Genomic DNA, 12,137 nt, shown 5'->3' with positions numbered 1-12,137 from the left:
TCCAGATCAAATTCGAATACAACACAATTTGTTTCTAGATCTAATTCCAAATCAAGGAATAATTACTATCCAAACAATCAATCACGAAACTCATCATATAATAGAAATAGAAACTACTCCAATAATCGAAATAGAAGTTATTCAAACAACCGAAACCAGAATTACCCGAACAATCGATCAAGGAATAACTCATATAACAGATCAAACTATAACAGACCAAACAATAATTATCAAAACAGATCACGAAATAATTCACAAAATCGACATTCAAGTTATAATAATCGTTATAAAAATTATTCCCAATCACCACACAGAAATAATAACCATTATAATAATTCTAACAATCGCCACAGGAGTAGTACACCTAAACATCAAAGACATATTAATCAAGTACAATCAAATCCAGAAACAACATCAGACCCCCCAGGTATTGATGACACAGGAAATAACGAACTACAACTAAATCAAATAAACTGTGAATCATCAGATTCAGAAAGTGATACAGAAAACACTATCTCCATAAATATGATAGCAATCGAAAATGACTACGAACCTATTATATATGAACAACCTTTTTCATCACATATATATGAAAATCAATTAGAACTCCTTCACAATTATTATATTGAACCCATCCATTCCACACAAACGGCACAAGAAACTAACAAAATCAACACTACAAATCAATCCAATGAAAATTCCAAAACAAAATGCTTGAATACAAATCACATCTATCAAAATATACAAAAAGAACAACCCAAAGAAAAAATTTGGACAATACCATTTCTTTTAGAAAGTCCAAGAAACAAACAATTTCAACCACCAGATCTTGAAATTGGTTTTTTAATTGATTCAGGAGCAGAATTAAACCTAATAAACATTCCCACATGGAATGGGATAAAAACATTACACCCAAAACTAACACCTCATGAAACCTCCAGTAAACTAGCAGCAGCACAAGGATCAACATTGGTAAACTATGGAAAAATTCAATTATTTCTTCTCCCCACAAGAACAATAGAGCAAAATAAAATTTTAAATAAACCATTTAAACAAATATTTCATATCACTGATATTAAACACAATATCATTGGAATACCATTTATCTCTAAATATATACCAACAATCAACATTTTGAATAGTAAATTACTAGTCAAAGATAAATACACAAAAACAAAAGACACATCCCTAACATTTTTCCAAAGATTAAATAAACAACCACCATTCTTTTCAAAATTTTATCCAATATATAACCAACAAAGAAAACACCTGAAACCACTATCAGGAAACATATATAATTTTTCAATAAAACAAGTTCACCAATATGATAAAAAACAAAATAAACAACAACTCTATATGTCAGACTTTGAATACAAACCTATCCATAAATTTTTCAAAATCACAATTTCATCCATAAAATATCTGAAAAACTCGAATTCAGATATTATTTCGTTACATGTATACAATAATACACCCTCTCAAGTAACATTACCTTTAGGACTTTTGGGATATTGCGAAACCAACGCTACGGTATCACCAGTACACGAAAAAGCATACCGCGTAAATAATATACTCCAATTATTAGATATTTGTCAATCCACAATTCTTAATGAAGAATTATCCATAAATAATATAATAAGTAATGAAAAAAGAAATACAGATTATTTCACAAAAACCCCATATTTCAAACCTACATTCAAGATAAATAACTATACAGAGAATCAACATAACACAAGACGAATTTGATAAGTTAGCCAAACAGCTAATAAAATATTCATCAGTCTATGCAACATCCAAATTTGATGTTGGCAAAATTAGTTCATCACTACATCTCCCATTAAAACCTGACGCAGTTTTCAAAAAACAAAGAGCAAGTAAAGTACCAATTCATTTACACGATAAAGTGAACAGATTACTCGATATTTTAGAACAATACAAAATTATATCACCGGTAAACAAAGAAGAACAACCAAAAGGTAACACATTTATCAACCCTGTTATCATCCTAGCAAAAGGAGAATCATTAAAAATAGTTCTAGACGCTAGATATCTTAATTCACTAATAGACGAATCAAAATGCAATTGGCCTATTGAACCAATACAAGTTATTTTAACAAAAATAAACGGAAAATACTTTACAACCGCAGATATGAATACTGCATATAATCAAATGCCACTAGATGAACAATCGCGACGCTTAACACAATTTGTTATTGGAAATCAGCAATATGAATTCAACCGCCTATTCTATGGAATATCCATAGGACCAGCAGCATTTTCAGCTTTTATGAGTAAAATTTTTAGACCACTAATACTCAAGAAAAGCGCAATCACCTATTTAGACGATGTTTTTATGCAATCACAGACAAAAGAAGAAATGTTTAATGTTTTAGAACACTATCACAAAATACTTCAGAACGAAAATCTGAAGGCCGCCCCCGATAAATCACACTTCTTTTTAACACGAGCTAAATTCTTAGGACACAATATAGAAAGAAAAACAATCACTCCATTAAAATCACGCATTGATGCTATTCAGAAGCTCCAACCACCAACAAACAAAAAGAAAATCCAAGAATTCCTTGGAATGTTAAATTTTTTAAGCAAATATGTCTATAAAATGCAATTATACCTAAGACCATTCTATAATATACTTAGACAACAAAATAATTTTGAATCGAACACAGAACATCAAGCACGATTTGAAGAAATTAAAAAACTCCTAACTGAACAAATTTCGAATACAATTCCAGATCCAAATCAACCATTCTATGCAATGTGCGATGCTTCGAATTTTGGCATCGGCGCAGCATTATTACAATCACACAATGGCACAAACAAAATGAATCTTATATCAGCAAATTCTCGATTATTCACTCACGCAGAGCTACGACTCTCAACTCTAATGAAAGAATGTACAGCCATAATATATACACTAACAGAATATGAATTTCTGATACTTGGATCAAAACATCCAACAGTTCTATTCACAGATCACAAACCAATCATTTTTCTCTTCACACAAAAAACTAATCCAAATCACCGAGTTTATAGATTTCAATTAATTCTAATGAAATTCCCAAACTTACATACAGTTTGGACAGCAGGAAAGAATCTTGCATTTCCCAGACACTTTAAGTCGAAATACACCACCTGAATTACTTACACGTAAAACTACAGTTGAAATACCCAAAAATATAAAATTTTACCTTGCAGAAAACGAAACATCACCCCGACTAGAATGCAAATATGCAGTAAAAACTGACGTTGAACAATCACAAATAAATAATCTACAACACTTCCCACTTTATTTAGATTGCCAAAATAACCACTACGAAGTTGATCTACTTGGAACATCAACTTTTAAACCAATTCCATATTCACAATGGATAAAAAATAACACCCAACAAAAAAGAGTAAAACAACACCCGCATAAAAAAGACCTTTTTCCGTTAATTGAAAGAGAAAATCTAACTGATAAAATAAATTTATCAGGACCACAAACAAACAATTCAAAATACACAATAAATCAAGTTTTTGACCTCCATGACCCACTTGATACAATTCCTTTATCTAAATTAGAAATAGAAAACATTTTTCTCCCCCCAACAGATAAAATTACAATTAATACTTTGAAACAAAATCAAAATCTTGACCAAATAATTAGACAACTAAAATCATGGCACAAATATAAAACTAAACCCGTAAAGGCAGATACAACAATATTAGGAAACAAAACACTCCTCCGATATTTTCGAAAATTTAATAATACAACAATTAATGAAAACACAGATCTTCTAGAATACCAATTAAATTAATCTACAGTTCCCTGTCTCCCTTTAAGTATGATTCTCATAGCTTTTAATATCTCACATACACAAAACATTAAAGGACACTCTGGATCAGAGAAAACATATTCAAATTTCATACAAAACTTTTATTTTCCAAATGCACCAATTTGGATAAAAGTACTATGCAATGATTGTATAGTATGTCAGCTAAATAAACCTTATCCAAATCAAAAACAAATAGCACAAAAACAAGACTTTAAAGGACAAAGTTTGTACTTTAACCACCGTATTTCTTTTGATACAAAAGGACCAATTTCACCATCATCCGAAGGAAATTCCTACATTATGGTAATTGTTGACGTATTTACACATTATGTAGCACTTAACCCAGTACCACATTGTAACGCTTATTACGCTTACACAACACTTTATGAACACTGGATAGCCAAATTCGGACTACCAGAAATTTTAGTTACAGACAACGGTACGGAATTCATAAATAATGAAATCATCACACTATGTCATTTATATAACATCAAACACAAACCACGTACATCTCACGCACCTTGGACAAACGGCTTAGTCGAAGGTATGAACCGTTCACTACAAGAATACCTTAGATGTATCATCAATGGAAATGATACAAAATACACCGAATGGTCAGCAGATTTAAAACTATTTCCCTTGGCATATAATTCACAAATCACGACAACTCTAGGAATGTCACCATATGAAATGGTTTTTAATCAAAAGCCACGCAAACCAATTATGTTTACAGCAAACTCTCATAAAAATGCACAAAGTCATTGCCAACCGAATAAAGACTCAATTTGTTATAACCTACCTTTACACACACACGATGAAGATCATTTTCATCACCCACAAGTTCTTAAATTAGCCTCCGGTACACACACCGAATGGATTTTAAACAGAGATAAAAAGCACAATGAAATTTACCAAAAAGTAACAAAAAAATTGTTACAAAGGCAAAACATTAATGAACAAATAAATTCACGCTTTACACCAGCCTCCGATTTAAAAATTGGAACATTTGTTTTAATACCCAATTTTAACACTCAAAAAGGAATCTCTAAAAAATTACAACCCTTTCGTAAAGGACCATACCAAATAATTGCCAAACCCACTGATGTCACATATAAAATCACCGACTGAGACAAAAAAGAATTTGTTCAACATCGAAACAATCTATTACCTTATTACCCAAAAGAATACCCACTACGCGAACTAACTCAATTATATTCTTTCACAGGTTTAAAAGTTATTCAAAATAACCCACATACGGAGAATAAAACAAAGGAACAACATGACATTCATCTCGAAAATCAAAACAAAAAATCAACTACAACAAAAAACAATACAAAAAAGCTAGATCAAAATATACCTCAAAAAGAAAGAAAAAATAGAAAATTGACAGAAAAAATAATACCTCAAGAACAAATCGACAAATCAGAACATAGAGAGTCATCACGACTCAGAAACCAACCACGTACAAAATAAAAAAAAAAACATTCATCCCACAATCTAAAATATTAAAGAAAGTCGAATTTCAAAAACAGCTTTAATTTTATATTTCATAATCTTTGCACCTCTGAAATATTTTGAACTTTCATTTTTCAAAATAACATGCTGACAAACACGCAGCGACTCTAGTTCATAATTAGCCAATAGGATTCATCCAATCCGTCACCTTCTCTAACTAGCACAAATCAACTAGACGAATGATATTACAACTCCAGGCATATCTATAACTATAACTTTGCAACCTCCAGGTCAAAAATAAGCAAACCACTCCAACTTGACAACTAAAATAAATATCACCATAATATCATAACCCTCCCTTATCTAATAACCCAAAAATCAACAATATTTCCCCAACTCAGACCTCAAATACCCCCCAAAACAAATATGTTAAATTAGCCTAAAGTAAAAGAACGACCATTTTAATTAGCCTAAAATATAAAAATCTCAAAAATACCCCAGATCAAATGACAAATAAAAATAAAGAAAAAGAAAACCTCCCGATCACCATAAAATTTGCCCCCAACAATTTTTCACAAAACTCAACCCACTTGTCAAAAAACCAATAAATAATTCGACCACACTTGAAAATTGCCCCAAACACCAAAAAAAATTCGATCGAGAAGCCATTTCTTAAATGCTCTTCTCTCGACCAGTCAACATAATTCTTAACATTCTCATAAACTTTTAAACGATATTCAAACTTTTAATCATATTTCTTTTTGAAACCTTTGAATCTTTTGTAATAATCTTAATCATTTTTTGCAATATTTTTTTAATTTTCTATTCAATATTTGAACTATACCTCCAATTTTCGAAAGCTATTGACTATATCCACAGGTACGATTCACAAAACTTATCTAAATGATACGAACCATTTTTAGTAGAACAGATATTTTTTTACTATTTGTAATTTTTATAACATTTCTATCATCCCTCATCTTGACAATATGCAAATGTATAAAGAAAGCAATCATCACATTCGCCCTAGCAACAATCCTCCTAATTCTTTTTCTAGAAGAATACTATAATAAACATAAATTTTTCCACTAAAAGAATAAATAAAAAACCATCAAAGATTGCTAACCAACAATCACTCAGTCAGTCTTCACCGACATCATCCCAAGATAACCCAACACCACCTTCAACTACCCAAAACCCCCAAACATCCACGCGAATTTCCTTTCAAGATAACCCATAAACCTTTGAAGAACGACACGCTCGCTTATCTGAACCACTAGAACCAGCTCAACGACAAGCACCTCTAAGCGAACCAACATATAACTTATACCCAACACTATCACAAGAATTAAGTAGAATACGAAATCCTTGTCAAAACCAAAATACAGTCGAAATAAATAGACAAATTATACATCCTCGACGAAACAGAAATTTTCAAACTCCCCGAGTTCATTTTGATATACCTCAATCCCCATCACAAAGTACTCCAGAAAACCCCATTGGTATATTACCAGAAACCCCTACGCTTCTTTCACAACGTAGCACCTCAAGCCTACCCTCAGATTACTTAGGTTCAACACCAACATCTGAACAAATACGTGAAAATCCCTTTAACCCCACAAACCAAACATCACGACTACCATATTGGACAACACATTCATTCACACAAGGTGAACCAAATTTAATCAATGATCCAATAGATATTTCTACGGATACAACAACATCCTCATCACTACCAGAAACATTATCACTACCATCAACACCATCAATAAGCCAGATTTCACCACCGCCTTTTAACTTAAATTTCCCAAATAATCTCGACGCTAGATATCGAGAACAATCATCAGCAAATATTCCTTTAAGACTAGACTGGAATACATTCACCGCACCTCCACCATTATTTGGACAACACCCAGAAAGTAACCGACTCCACAACTGGGCACTTAATAGACTACAATATTGACAAGACATCCACGAAGACATTCGTGATCATAACATCCAAATACTCCAACAAAATAGTCTACTATTAAAATTTGAAATCACGGTTAAACTAAACAACATTACTCAACATCCCTACCCATTAAACCCGCCAAATATAACAGCTCAATCACTACCACCACCATTTATAACAACTGAAGTAATATACAAATACGACAGATATACCAAAAAGACAATTGGTTACATCACATTTTATAACCCATACTCAGGATTATCATACACATGTATATTCTAAAAATATTGATTTTTCTCCAACTCTTTTTTCTAGTAATCTCCAATCAGAATATAAACCCTTCCCCCCGCACAGGACCCCAAGATTTATTAGTAACACATTACGATTGTGAAGAAAATGAACAAAAAACACTACACAAGTATGCAATAAATCAAGTATCACAATGCGAAACAGAACCACAAGCTATAGAAACTACAAATGTAATAGGGACACTTTACTCAAAAGCCCGAGCAACAACAGTCATAGGATATAAATTCACAGCAACATTTTCTGAAAAGAAAGTACATTGTTCACAAGTCTCAAATGGAAATAAAAACCGACTTGACCACGAATCATTCTACCAGAGTAATATCGAACGACTTTTGCATCTCAATCCCGAAGATTGTAAAAACGAGTTACTCAGACTAAATATCACAAGAAATAAAAACAAAGATAGAAAATTAGTATATTTCCAAGTTTTTGCAGATTCTGTACATCAAGCAGAACTTGAAAGATATCAAGGACATATAAAACTAGATGAAAAATACCCATACAACAGCGCACACGGAAGATTAACTTATGACATACACGATAAACACTGGATACCACACATTGGTATAAATAACCCATCAAACTGCAAAGCAGACACAAAAAATAAAGGATATCAAGAAATCATGTTTTTCGATTGGAAAATACAACTCGAAAAAATACAACTCACACGCGATTTATCTGACAAAACAATGATCTATCAAGGAATTAGATTACCCTGTAAAAACGATCAAGGCTATTGTGACCCTACAACACGAACACAAGCAACAATTGTTTGGTTCCCCGAAGACACATGTACAACATTTCAAGTAGCAAAAATACACGCTAGTATGATAAAATTTCACGAAAAATATTTTATACAATCAATCCCATATGTAAATCCATCACGAAAACAAAGTTCTAATTTTAGAAACATACACAATATAGAAAATAAATTGACACGTTTTCAAATATATCAAGAAACAGAACTTGCATGTAAATACAGAAATCCACTTCACAAAACACAATACTCCGAAATATTAGTTGAATACGAAAAAGGATTCGACATGACCACTGGAAAAGTAAAAATCGACCCAAACGCCACAAGTCACCCTATAAACGAGGGAACATCATATATACCAGTTGATTTTCAAAAAAGTAAAGGTCAACCTGGTGGACACCTAAAGCCTCATAACACTAGAAGCACACGTTTACAAGAACTATCACTAATGAATAGTACATATTTCGGTAATATCCACTATGATATTCACTTAGATATGAAATTAGACTACACAATTAGCCGAATTTTTCAAGAAATGTCACTCTCTGAATTAGAAACACTTCACCAACTATGCGAATTAGAAAGGACACAAATCCTACAATCACTTGCACTAGCAGTATTAAAAATACCCTACGCAGGATATTTACTATCAGGAAATAGATCAAATTTTTTAGACTATGAAGGAAACTTTCTATGGTTCTATACCTGTACCAAAAAAGTATCACCACTATATGTTTTTGAAGATAAACGATGCTATAAAAGAATCCCTATCTTTTATAAGAATAAAGTACATTTCGTTGACACACTTTCAAGACGAACCTATTTCTGGGATACCGCAGTCCTATGTGGATCAGAAAATAGCCACAATGTAGTACAACTGAACCCTGATGAAGATAAATATTACCTTCTTACCCCATATCCCACATTAATGCAATCACTCAAAAAATTTTCACCTGAAAGCATTAGAGCTATTGCTCGAAACCCAAATATTGACCTACAGTCAATTGGAATATATTCAAAATCCGATATCCAACATCACATTAGAACACAACAATTCCAAGAATTATTAACACAAATGGACACTATACAAAGACAATCAATTGACCAAAACTTACGCAAACTTGCCGAAACCGCAGGATTTGCAGATATTTATACACAAGACTATAGCGGATATTTTAAAGACATTAAAGACTATATATATCTAAACGGTGAAAAATACCGACCACAAGATATCTCACCTATAAATATTTTTAGCTTTGTTACACTCAAAAATGAAATTCATTTTTCTAGGATGGCCCTATTACATCTTAGAAAAATTAACTATTTTATACGCAATGTTTAACTTTATAGGATTTCTTTTTTCACTTTTAAAAGGAATCTATAATACATGCGCTATACACACACAAGTAAATAGACAAGCAAGTGTAGCACGCATACTATTTGCAGGATTTTTTGGAATTTTTTCATCATCAATAAACAAAATTCTTTTAGACGCACAAATAAAAGAATACAATACAAAAATAGCAACAAGACAGAACACATACGACGAAGAACATAATAATGTAGAAATAACGCCTACAGCACCACAGTTACCAACCCTACCACATAACCATCCATTATCCCTAGTCCCACGAGATTTTCGAAATGTAGCAATAACACATAATCCAAATTTTAGACCATCCATATCACAAAGTCCCATTCAACATATAATGACACATCATTCACTAGATGAAAATACATATGAACAAATTATAGAACAACCCCATACCACCGCTTTTCAGTCTCAAAATAATAATTTTTTTAGCCCACGATGAGCCGACAACTTGGATCCCTACACCGCTCAAATTCCCATCCAACCAACCTCAACACGCCAATTACAATAATTCCACTTTTTGCTTTCCCGCCACCCGATTTCCCAACCAATAATGTAACATCAGGCATGAATTCAGACACTAATTCACATATCTCAGTTTTATACTCCATTTCACAACTCAATAACCCAAATATTGAAACCCCTGATGAATTTGCAGACTCTGAACCATCTCCATCCAATAATTTTCAAACCAACTCCTCAGTTTTTTCAAAACCCCCTTTTCAACCAATCCCACCAAATAACCCACTCCCATCCATTTCTACACCCTCTTATGCTTCACAAGTCACCCCAACCTACTCTTCATTTCATTCAGACCGATCATCCAATTCTCCAGATACTCCCCAAATCTCCCAAGAACTAGATATTTTTATCACCCTACAACAACAACCCTTCCACCTTGAAAACCCCACTATAAATCAGATTTCATCCACAATAGAATCATCAAACCCACCTACCCCTACACCCTCTTCAGCTTATACCGCATCATTAGCACCATCATCCACATCCACCGAATCATCAAATAGCACTAATAGAGCTTATCGCACTTTCAAAAGAAAATTCCCAAACCATTCATTTCCAACAAAACCAGGAACAGCCCGTGAATATATTAATCATCCAAATCACACTAACACGAAAGATTTTTTAGCAATCACCCTACCTTCATTTCCACAATATACTTTGAACACTCCTAACAACACTAACGACACACGTAGTTTTGTAGATGAACAAGTTTTAATGCCTACACTTCATTGGACATCATATTATCATTTTACTAACCCCCTTTGCCTACCTTTATCTAATACTCACATCGATATAGAAAGAAATCAAGATATGCTATATCGACTCACCACACCACTAACACATAGACAATTTACTTATATAGGATACAAAAAGTCACTAAAAACATACACTGCACCCCGAGCAAACAAATATACGCTAGAATATTACGATCACAACATCATCCGAGCTAACCAAGACCAATTTTTAGATGATGATCGTTTCGCTAACCCACAAATCACAGAAAAATTCTTCATCAAAACACCATATGTATTTACACTCAATATATTTGATCGCAAATTCGACCACGTCATTTCTGAAGCACTAACCGACATGCAAGCTTACGAAAAATTTAAAGAAAGACTTCAATTATTTTCACTAACCTTCAATTTCCTTGCACCACAAGAACGCGATTTGCACTGCTCACACGACATTATGTTACGCACTAAACAAACCCACACATATACATATTATCGCTTCATACAAAATCATTTTGATCTACACACTCCATCAAGACAACCATACCACCGTTTTCAATTTATTAACTCTAAATACACATCACCATTTTTTCTTAACTTCACATATTGCATCAAAGATACTAACCTTCACGGTATTCTTCGCAATTATGATCCCATAACCCAAATGTATATTTTTTGTCCCATCACGAAGACCTTCAACGCAGAAGAATCCAGACCCTTCCTTATCCCACATGAATTTATCCAACCTATAGAAATCCCGATATTAGAATTCATTCACAACACTAAATACAATCACAAATTATATAATCTCATCCAAAACACACCTTATGAGTTTGCAGTTGGCACTGAAGAACTAAAAACTATTAAAGCACTTCAATTGCTTTGGCCACTGCTTCAAACTAAAAACATCATTCGCATACTAGCAAAATTACAAACAAATTCCGACATAATACACGACATCTTCCCCCACGGTTTTTCCCCGACGACTAACAGGTAAGTATAATTTATCATATTCTTCACTAATAAATTTGAAAAACTACTAACCATTCTTATCCATGTCTTATTTAGATTTTTAGTCTTCATCCCACGATCACCTACAAATTACACAAAAGAAAAATAAAAAATAGAAAACTTCTTCAAATTCTTCAAAACTCTATTAATATTTTGCACTAGATAAATTCAATAAAAATCATACCAATGT

Source organism: Symsagittifera roscoffensis, chromosome 9 (assembly GCF_963678635.1).
Source record: "Symsagittifera roscoffensis chromosome 9, txSymRosc1.1, whole genome shotgun sequence".
In the NCBI taxonomy this organism is placed as follows: Eukaryota; Metazoa; Xenacoelomorpha; order Acoela; family Convolutidae; genus Symsagittifera; species Symsagittifera roscoffensis.
This window is presented reverse-complemented; position numbering follows the sequence as displayed.